The 11533-nt window shown below is 38.0% G+C and overlaps 1 protein-coding gene across 5 annotated transcripts in view; it reads right to left on the bottom strand.

Moving 5' to 3' along the window:
* The window catches only part of LOC105565032, a 17178-nt gene extending 6865 nt beyond the window's left edge, over positions 1-10313 (bottom strand). Inside the window, exons 1-2 of one of the 5 annotated variants that reach the window (XM_012017854.1) lie at positions 10271-10313; positions 3981-4083 (exon numbers count right to left, since the gene is read on the bottom strand). The gene's annotated coding sequence lies outside the window, so the exon portion shown is untranslated. Of the gene's footprint in view, positions 1-536; positions 1336-3980; positions 4416-4486; positions 4599-4665; positions 5014-10180; positions 10216-10270 lie in introns of those variants that run through there. The other 4 variants (XM_012017855.1, XM_012017852.1, XM_012017853.1 and 1 more) reach the window with 4 other exon arrangements.
* Positions 10314-11533: the final 1220 nt, after the last annotated feature.

Raw genomic sequence — 11533 nt, 5'->3', positions numbered from 1 at the left:
AATTATGCCTGAGGGGAGACTTTTCGGGGGCAACCGGCAACGGGCGACCCCGACGGACTCGGGGACGTCGTGGCGGCAAAAATTAACCGTCCCTCGCCACGTTCACACGTAACGACGCTCGTTTCTGCCCTGCTCCGTGCCCTGCCCCGGGGGATATTGCCCGAACAACAACCTCGTGTTTACACGAGGAGGATCGTTCGACGCGCGCGCGCGAGGTGGGAAAAGCTCGGTCTGCGGCTCGTTAATAATAGAAAGATGGAAGAAATGCCGCGACGGAGATCGCGAGCGACAACGTTATTGGTACGCTTTTCCGACACGCAAAGGTCAACAAGGACCCGCCGCGTCGAGTAAGCCGCTCGGCAAACACGACCGTACGAAAATTACAGGCGTCTCGCGTCTCTCCTTCCTTAATTCGAGTAACGACCTCATCATCACCGCGCGATAGAGCCAAAACACGCTTCCGCGAGAACATTGTCGGCGTTTAATTGCGCTGTACGTATACAAACGTGCACACACGCGCGCGCGCACGCACTTACCTATGCTCACTAGATTTCACAGTGGAAACGCTTGCTACACGCGGCTTTCGCGCCTCCCCGACGGATCGGATGCCGACTTTATACTCTTGTCACCGCCGAGAGTGCCAAAACAGTGTAACTAATTAAGTGGGAATACATAACGATATTCCCCGCATTTATAATGGATATCGCAAAGCAAACTGTAATCGGTGAAGTACGCGATGATCCGTAAGTAACAACAAATATTTATCTTACAATTAGCGTGTAGATTATGTTCAGTCCAAATTGCGTATCTGTCGCACGTGTAGCATTTTATCGTATGCCGATAACCTTTACGGTGAAATTTTTGTCTAAAAAACCGGCCGAAGTGAAAATACGTATAAGATAAAAGAATATCGATAAAATAAAAAGATGTATGTTAAAGAGTCGTCCAAATGATACCTACATAAATTGCCCGTTGAAGTGTAATTTAAGGCAGTGTAAGGGCCACTTTAACCGACTCCGATTAACTTTAATCGACGATTAACTTAATTAGTAGTGTCGCCAACATGAAGACTTGTTGTGTGTGTCGTCCTTAACCTATCTCTTATTGCTAGTAACCCGTTGCACTCACGTAACAATTTAACGATTTAACAATTTTATCTACGTCAAAGCCGTTGTATGTTTCCAAGAAGAGTATTTTAATTTAATACGTGAAATCACAATTATACCGTGCATTAAAAAGTTAAGAACGACACGCACAACAAGTCTTCATGTTGGCGACACTGCTGAGTGACTTAGGCTGTATCAGACTACGAATTGGGATTGGGATTAGATTGAAATTTAACCAATCACAGTAAAAGTTTACTAATCTTCAGTTCAGTAACTTTTACTCTGATTGATCAAATTTCAATCTACTCCCAATCTCAATCCGTAGTCTGATACGGGCTTTAGGCTGTGTTCCGATATTCACTGCCAGTACTGCAAATCTATAGTTTACGTCGCGTATACTATACATTTTCGGTACTGGCAGTGAATATCGGAATACAGCCTTAAGCCAGCGGTACACGATACTATTTTTCCTACTGGACTGTTCACGAGAGCCTGTCAGGATTTAGCTTTAAGTCACCTGATCTAAAACTCTGCATCCTTACTGGTTCTCGTAAGCAATTTAGGAAAAACAGTATCGTGCGCCGTTGGCTTTACTCGTCGAGTAAAGTTACTCAGAGTTGGTTAAAGTGGCTAAGAATCTGTACGCGGTGTATATGCACGTTACACTGTTGCTGGTAGCGCTGTACACCCCTAATAGACAGGTGTCTCCAGTGACATCATTATTCACGAGGCGGTAACCTGAATCAACGTGTTATTTGGACGACCTTCATATATAAATAATTTGTATATGTATATGATAAAAGAAATCTCGCTAAAGAGAAAATAAATTTTTATCAACCGTTGCAAGCAATTAAGGAATTATTTTTTTTATGAGTAATGTTATCAATTAGATATTCGGTACACAGAAATTTTCCTCTTGCACACACACACACACACACACACACGCACACACACACAAGATTGATATTTAACAATCAAAACTATTTAAATACGGTGCTTTAACCAATGGCGTTTGGTTGAACCTATCACCCGAAGAAGCGAGCTCTTAATTTTCACGCTTCTTTATATACAAGGTATATGCAAAGTGATTAGAAAAAGGACCTCAAAGGCAAATAGTACTCGTGAAATGATCGAAACATTAATTTCGTTGTTATAAACAGGGAATTTTTTTGAAAGGGTGCGGCAGTACGAAGCACGCGTGGAAATGGGAGGAGGATATGTAGAATCTTCTGTAAACTTTGGAGTTTAAAGAATTCTTCTTTTCTCTTCTTCTGAATAAATGGAATTTACTTTAACCGAAATAGAGAATTGTTTAAAACTCTGAGAACATTAATTTTTCAACCTATGTTTATCGAGATTTTTGCTCCATTTTACGATTATTATCTGTCCTTAAGGTCCTGAATCCTTTTTTTTAAATATTCTGCATAATATAATAAACATATATAAATAATTAATAATCATATGAGAGAGGAGAGAGTAAGAAAAACCAACGAGATGCAATAGTACCGACGATAATCGAACGGAACCAGTCTAGTTTTGCAAGGAGCAAGAAACAAGATGGGTTATCGTTGTTTGTTACTTATAAGGCCCGGTTTTTCATTTTCTGGTTAACTGTTAAATCGGAGGTTAGTCGATTCTCTATCTTTTTCCATATTATTGTCTAAGAAGAGACAGGCAATCGACTAACCTCTGGTTAACATCTAACCAGAAAATGAAAAACCGTACCTAAGTGTCCTTCCCTCACATGCTCATTAAATTACATCTGTGATTCTTTCTGATGAACGTGTACAGTGAAAAGCATAATCTTCCCAGCGAGAAATGACTCGTCGATCGATGTCGAAACGATGTCGAATTATTTCTCACTGGGTTGCAACTGCAGCAACAATTTGCTAGGTACGAAAAAATAACTGGGATTCACAAATGAATAGCCAATACTGCGAAATCGCATATGTTTTGTATTTAATCAATCTAAGTAACAGAAGCAATTTCTATCTCGGCTGTTAGCGAATGTTGGGAGGAAAGTCTTTCCGTGACGCCCATCCATCATAACGTATGATTGTACATAAAGTTATATTCCTCACAAAGATTGTTCTAGCTATGATACCGAAATTCACTTTTATCCAATATGAATGAGTAATATTTATCTTGATCTGTAGATAGATATCAGCTACATTCGCCGCGAATAAATTTTTTGTAGGGGAAAATATAGGAAATGACGAAAAGAATAAATATAACTAAATAGGTATATTGAAATAACATGCCGATCTAAATATATACGGAGAGCATTTTCTTTCAAAATTTATCCTGAAAATTTTATAATTGTGGGACAACGCGGCTTTTTGAAAAATTTCATGAGAGTTTCTTTTTTAAACGTTACCATACATTTTACTAGTAAAATGGTATAATTATTAATGAAGTACATGGTAGAATTTTAAAAACTCTCATAAAATTCTTTAACACGCCGTGTTGTTCCACGATTATAAAATTTTCAGGATAAATTTTGAAAGAAAATTCTCTCCGTGTACCGTCAGCAACGAAGATACACAATTAATAATTCTGCCAATCAATTGTACTAATTAAAATTAATGTACAAAGAGAGAGTTTGCTTATAGTCACCAGTGATGATTAAAAATTAAAACGGGATGATTAAAGATTAAAACGGGAAACTTGTAGTCAACCCGACTGGCATATTCGTTTATTTGTTTAATACCAATTTGTATTGTTGTTTCCCGTTTTAATTTAAAATTAATGTGTTAAAATTGATATAAAAGAGGAACGCCGATTTCTTGGAAGATCGTCGTAAGAAACGAGAATTATCGCACGGCGCTTGGAAACGTAACGACAAATCTGTAAGAGAAAACCACTAAAACTCACCCCTTGAAATTCCTCTTGGAGGGAGGGACGCTGGCTCACCTATCCCCGTAGCGGATTCCTCCAGATGAGAGCTACTTCTCTCCTCGTGCGGTATAATCGTTCTCTGCAAAGTTTCGTAAAGTAACGTCTCCGCGAAGACAGCAATCGAAGGTTCGAGCCCCTCGTGCGGGTGTTCTCTCGAGTTTTGCTATCTTCCCGTTCGACGGCGATGCGAGGAAACAGCCCTAGATCTCCCAGGAAACAAAGGATTTTTAGCGAAAGATCGGTTCTTTACACTGCGGAATGTGTCCGGTAATGGGATCGAGGGAGTGACAGGTGCGGCGGTGACTTGTGTCCTCGCGACGGATACGGTCAGCCGTCGGGAAGAGCCGCGGGATTCGGACGGACGAGACTTGGAGGCTCAAGCGGGTCGAAAGAGAAACCAGAGTAGAGACCCTATAATCAGAGGCTGGCTATAAGAATTCGTCAAATTCTTGCGAGTGTAAGAGAAACATAGGCTATCTCACTCGTAGAAATTTGACGAACTCTTATGGCCAGTCTCTGACTACAGGGTCTCCAGGCCAGAGGCATGTAGAGCGTCCTCGTTGACGTCGGCCGTGTTACTACGGCAGGAGAACTCCGCAATACGTCCGTCGAAAGAGATGAAGACAACTAGTTTCAGGTCCCTACCACAAAGTTCTCTTACCACGGCTGTGCTGCGTCACACGACGAGGTCTCGTTTCGAGGAATCGGTGACGTCGTTGCCGTCGCCGGGGGTGTCGGTCAGGACAAAAGAAGATGATCTCGCGGTCGCGACGTCTCCGCTTATGCGCAATGTAGCGTACAATTGCGCGATTTTTATACAGGCAATGCGCCGATTGTATATAGACAACAGGATGCTCGCCAGTGGGAGGGACGCAAACAAATTGCGATCGCTATATCTTGTATCACGGTTACTTATGAGGGGGTTATTCTCACGTTATCGCCAATCGAAGGGGGAACAAGTGGTGCGACGGGCGCGCGTTCACGTTTCCCTGGCGAAAATAATATATTTATATGAAGTTTGTTTAAATGTTGAGTCAACGTTTTATTTGAGTTTTAAAACATTTATTAAATTGTTTGTGAGATATAAATTTAAACATGGGGTTGTTTATGACATGTTTACGGCTACATAGTTTTCTAAGTGTTTGTACAATGTTATTGTCAGTAAAGAATTAACCAGGTGTTTGCAACGTACTTAGAAACGGTGTAACCATCAATAAAACTCTTCATAAACAATGCAACTATCGATAAAACTCTTCATAAATAAATATAAACGTCATCTCTCACTTAAAATTTTCGCCAGGGTGTAAACGATACGCGCGCGGGAAACGACGACGATGCGATGGCATCGGCCTTCAGGTGAATGTCTCCGATTCCGGTCGATCTCGAGACGGTCCGTTCGTCTGAAAACCTCACGAGGAAACTAAACGTGGCGATTAGCGGGACGTAATGTAATCGGCGACGTAGTGTAGCTTTATATTTACTTTGTTTTTTCTTCAGGCGGATTGGTTCGACTTAGATATGACATAGTTGCGTCAACTCGGATCTATCTAGAATTTAGTTCGAGCTCCTCGTTGATTTTGAGACAATAGAGACGTGATTTTCGACAGACCGACCTACAGAGCAGCGGGACTCGACGTGGTACCGTTACGCAACGAAATTTTGACCGAGTCGCAAGTGAAAAAATATAAGATTAATAATGTTGTAAAATTAGTTAAACGTTCCTTCGTATCACATTGAATAGGTCACCCGGAGGTCACTCAGCGTCGACTGACGTGCCGTTGATTAAATCTAGAGAGGTCAAGCAGCATTCTCGCATGTGTAGTATCAACGAGTGATTATCCTTTGCCTTTATAAACAATACAAACGCGATGGAAATTGCAGGCGCGCTATGCCGTGTCTTCACAGCCGAAGGACCCTTACCTTCGGTTTGCTGTAAAGTTTTCACGATACAGATTTTCACGAAATACGTCCGTTAACATCGAGAAAGTGATCCCGGTGGGTAGTAAATAATGTTCGTCCATTTGTCAAGTATTTCAACGCAACGTATATCGACTTTGTAGCGCCGTAAGGAATCTTCTCTCTGCAGCTTGGTAACAGCCAACATTTGCACGTGATTTGTATATTTTTTAATACCAGCTCAAAATTTACAGAATCAATGCAACTTATGTCCTTCATTACGATTGATTTGATATCAGATACTATTCCAAATTACATAATACACGGAGAAAATTTTCTCTTAAAATTCAAATTAAATTTTTAATTTAAGAATTAATAAATTTTTTCTTCGTTCGCTCTCTTTTATTTAATAACAATGATTTGCTAACGAATGTTTGTCCTTCCTTCTCTTAATCCACCATCAGTTCGTCACGATACACTGAACGACACGGACGTTACTGATATTAACTATCTGTTTCACGCAGCGGCAACAAGTTTGTCTTTTTTTACTTTGTCAATCTTCGACTATATTGTAATGATACTTTTTTAATCTTCGACTATACTGTACTGTTTTTCATCGAACTGCAACATTAGACGTAAGTTAAAATTCGTTTATCTGTTCCTCGTCACATTCTTCCTTTCGATGACAGCTAATGTGTTCACTTATCAACGATTCCAGATGAATCTAGTGTTGCGAGATCTATTGTTGGCTTGAAAAGGATCCAAACTAAGGGTCGAAACGTAGCCGTTTTAATAAATCTGTGTCAGTTACGGTCGAACTATCAACGAATTTTTTTTTAATAAATTTTTTCTTGAATTTTTAAACGAAAATTATCCTCGTGTAGGTAAGACGTGAAAAGTCGATGTGTGATCGATACCGAGTCACTTGCCGCGATATCCCACCGTCACGCACACCGGCAATCAATTGCGCATATATCGTAATCGTCGTGTTGAATGGAGCAGGCAATTGATCGGCAACAACCGATTCACCGGAGACTCGACGGCTCCAGGATTTCGCGCGCACCTCCCATACATGGTGTTACATATACGTTTCTTAAACGTTTCTAATACTTTATAAACGTTTAGGAAACGCATAAAAAAACAATATATTCTATTTGAAACATATCTCGAGGATGTCACTGAAGGTAATGTCAAGTCCCGGTCGCATTAGTAGTTTAGCCGGGCAAATAAGGAACACTCGAGCCCGCTTTTACTTTGCTTTACGCGTAATCGCGCGCCGATGCGGTGAGCCACCCTCCACGTGGATGACATGGATGTGAGGGCACAAACTTCTATACACTACTACACAGAAAAAAACGGATATTGTTCTTTTGAAAATATGTTTAGTTTCCACGTGAAAATTTTGAAATGAGATTATATTACGTTAAAGGAAGGAAAACTTACTTACAATTAGATGAAGCAATTTTATATAATTTGATCGAGAAAAATATATGCCTATTAATGAAGAATAATTTTCTTAAATGGAAAGGAAACAATATTAGATAGAAAATAACATATTTTCACATCGATGATTACAATGATTAAGACGATTTTAATGTCAAAATTATTATATGTATTCTTCAAGTGACAATTATAGTATTTAAATAAGACTGTAATATTGTTGGAATATAAGATTATTAAATACTCCTAAGAAGATTATAGATTGTTGCGTACATGCAAAATAATGACGCGTTAATTTGAGTATACATATAAGAGTTGATCTGACACTGTTTTTTTTTTTTTGTGTAGACTACTACCTTCGAACTGAAAATCCTAGAAAGTTTTCTGTACGAGAGCGCGAAAATTGTTATCAGGTATCTCAAGCTCATTGTTAGATTACTGGCGGTTCGAATTCGATAATAACTTTTTTCAGTTATGTGTTTTTTTTTTCTATTTTTGGTGGGCAGAGACACAAAATTCGGATCAATAAATTTCGACCCAACAAGAGAGGAGGAGAATTAAATATATTTTTTTAACACATAAAAACGATTTAGTAGTTTGATCACTTTAAAGACCACTAATTCTAGAAATTTAAATATAATAATTTTTTATAAAATGTAATAAATGGAATGGAATTACATAAAATTCTTCAATCATAAAAATTGCAATATAAATTTTATTGATTCCCAACTGGGATGTTGAAATTCTTAGACCTTTTTATTCAAATTCGAGTACTCGTTATATATATTTTTTACTTTATACATAGATAATACATCAATCAGTGAAATGTAGATTTCAACTGTTGGAATTCCCTTCTTTTTTTATCGCATGATAATTCACGAAATGTTACTGATTTTACATTTTTTATCAGAGAATGATAATTTTAGTTCATGACAAGAAAAATCTTTCTGTTTGCCGTAAATGCTCATTACCAAACTTGATGACGTATCATCCGTAAATTAAGTCAATATATAATAACCTCGTTACCTCCCTCTCATGTGTTTGAAGAGTATCTCAAGAGAAAACGTCAAAATAAATTGCTCCAAATAAAAAGTACGATTAAAAATAGAATTAGATTGCAAGAGCCGCGAGTGGATTGTTTGTAAAATAAAATTATCTAATGAAGAACTGCGATAAAGAAAATTGGTAACTTCAGGATTAATAGAGAAACGGAGAGATAAAGATAGAAAATTAAGACCTAAACAGATTACTTGATCCAAAATACCACGAGTTGACTTGTTGACCTATTCTATTTAGATTTCTAATCAGTCACATGCTCTTTGTAGTTCAACTTCATTTCTTCAGCATTAGCTTTTGTACTAATATTTTCCATCCTTACTTGCAAGCATATTTTACAATTATTTTGTTCTTCTTTTTCTTTCCAGCTTTCTCTTATTCAACCTTACACGCTTTACCTATATACGTTTGTATATAGTTAATTTAAAACATCATATATACATATAGAGGAAAGTCCTCTATTATGAGATAGGATTCTAATGAGATAGTAGGTTTTTAACGTCCAAATTCAATCACAACTTTTTTCGCAACGATTACACGATCTAACAATCAATTTTCCACTAATCAAATTTCACTTCAAGGACAATAAATTTACGGTAGAACCAACAGAGGATGCCTATTAATTTAGCAGAAACCCCGCTATCTCATATTAGGAGCTTATCGCATAATCGGGAACTTTTCTCTACACGCCTATAACTTTCTTTGAGTAACATGAGAAAGAAAAATCGACCATGCATAAGATGTACGACGTTCATTTGTACGTAACGAGAAAGAATAGCGATTGTTTGACAATAAAAAATGCGGACTGTCGATTATTCTTCATAAACAAACGACATACGGCAAGATGTGTTGCGTGAATAATGGAATTTCAAATACGACAAGTAAAATATCGAACTGATTCACAGTCTATATGCAGAAATTATTGCGGCCAAGAAATAATTTTTGCGCCTGCATACAATCGTCCTACGTTTAATGCTCAAATGTATGTATGGTGACCTCTCCATAGGCGCACGCAAAAGCCCCAAGTATTATATGAACGTGATCCTTTGTCATTGTGTATCCAAGATATAATTATAATTTGATATAATCACTAGTTTTATCTGACATTAAACATTGCGTCAACTAGAATCTCCAAATAGATATAAATAGAATTATTTTTGTCCCGTCGGAATAAGCAAATGATAAACGCGATTGAAAATATAAAGTGTTTATTATTTATATACTACGTAGATAACGTATCAAGTGATATTCGAACTTTTCTAAATTTAAGTCTTTTAGACGTAGATTTAGATTTATTCATATTTATGAATTTCTATTCCTTGGCTGGTCATTTAATTCTATATTCCTCTTGACTGCAATTATGCAGATAATCAATCAAAAGGATACGAGCACGCAAACTACAAAGATAAGGTACAAATTATATAATAATGATAATAATATTAATAATTTACATTAATAATATTAATATTATTATCATTGTATAAAACTGTGCTAAGAAACAAACAAGCGCGGGAGTATATTTTCTCAAGAAAGTGTAGTTTACTTAAATTACTTCTAAAGATAAATAATATAAAAGATAGCAAAACTTATCTGCGGATCAATCGACAGATTCTAAAATCGGTAAGCGCGTGCGATGCGATTCACTATGCGAATACACGTGAACACGCGAGCAATTAATGCCATATTCCGCTGCTCCCGACGGCAAATGTTTACGACGCGGAACCGCGCGGCGCGGCCCGGCTACAATTAATTCGAGTCGAGTTAAGGCTGCAAAGAGTACATACCTGGCAGCGAACCAAGATGTTATATTGCAAACGTGTACGTAAACACGAGCGAGTTATCCGGATTTTCATCCGACGTGCGGACCAACTTACCGTACAACGGACCGGTGGACAACGGTCTCATTTGCCGGAGTTACCTTTTCCCTCCCCGCCAAACTGCTCCAACAATGCCCAACACCCGGCAGTAATAGTGCAATAATGCCGTGGCTAAACCGTACGGTATAAAAAGAAACCGAGTCAACGGAGAGCCGGCTTGGCTCACAGTCAAATGGCACTCGCGTTGCACTCTTGAATATCCACCGGACTTCATCTTGTCCGACAACGGACTTTTCATTCTCAGACGAAGTTCGCTCAATGCTCTCCGATCGTCAAACAGAAAGTTCGCGATTTACACCGCGTTATTTTATTGCTACCGCTTCTCGTCGATGATATTGGACTGTTCTAAAAATTAGACAATAAAAATCGACAACAATGACATAGCAATATTTCTGGCGATTCAAATAAATCGCGGAAACAATTGACAAGAAGACGAGTACATCCTAGGTATTTCAGAAGCGCATATGTATACCTTTTCTCAAGTGCTTTAGTTCGATAGAAAGAAAATTATTAAGAATAATTTAGAATACAAATGTGTTTGCAAAATTAACTAATATTTATTAAGTATTATTTAATTCTTATTTAGTTGTTTATCTGCAAGGGGGCACTCGCTCAAAAGTAGACTTAAAAACGGGCAAATCTTGGGTAATTAAAAACTTATAGTGCTGCATATGCATTTGTTGCTATTTATTATTATTACTTCTACTGCGTTTCATATAGAGATATATATACACACTTACGTGTTTATGAATTATCTTTGAAATGAGATGAAATAAAAAGAGAGAAGAAGGGGGAGAGAGAAGGAATAAAAACAGAATTGTTCGTAGACAAATCTAAAGCATAAGGCCAATTTGTGGCCTAAACTTAGATGGACGTTATTTATTAAGGCTAGACACGCGGCGAAAATAGAAACGTAAATTCCTGCACTTTCCGGGCCGGAAAGAAAATTTTCTTCGGAATTTAGAGAAATTCGGCTTTAATAAATCCGCGTTGTCTGCTCGCGTAAATTAGCAAGCCCACGCAAGCGAAGTGCGCGGAATTATTTGCCGTTAGTTCAGCGCTGGTCTATACAGGATCGTTCAAACGGAGACGAAAAACACGGTACACGAGTCACACCGATAATTCGACTATCGGTAAGATAATAAGCGTGATAGAGAAAATTAGCTTGAAAATTATTTTTTACCAATCGTTTTATTTTTTGTAATTCTACATTTCATGACAACTGCTAACTGCAGAGTAATATGTGACTGTTCTATTATA

The sequence above is a fragment of the Vollenhovia emeryi genome, unplaced genomic scaffold (genome assembly GCF_000949405.1).
Source record: "Vollenhovia emeryi isolate VEMERY1.0 unplaced genomic scaffold, V.emery_V1.0 DF939156.1, whole genome shotgun sequence".
Classification (NCBI taxonomy): Eukaryota; Metazoa; Arthropoda; class Insecta; order Hymenoptera; family Formicidae; genus Vollenhovia; species Vollenhovia emeryi.
The sequence above is the reverse complement of the archived record's forward strand: the minus strand, read 5'-3'. Positions and strand labels throughout refer to the sequence as shown.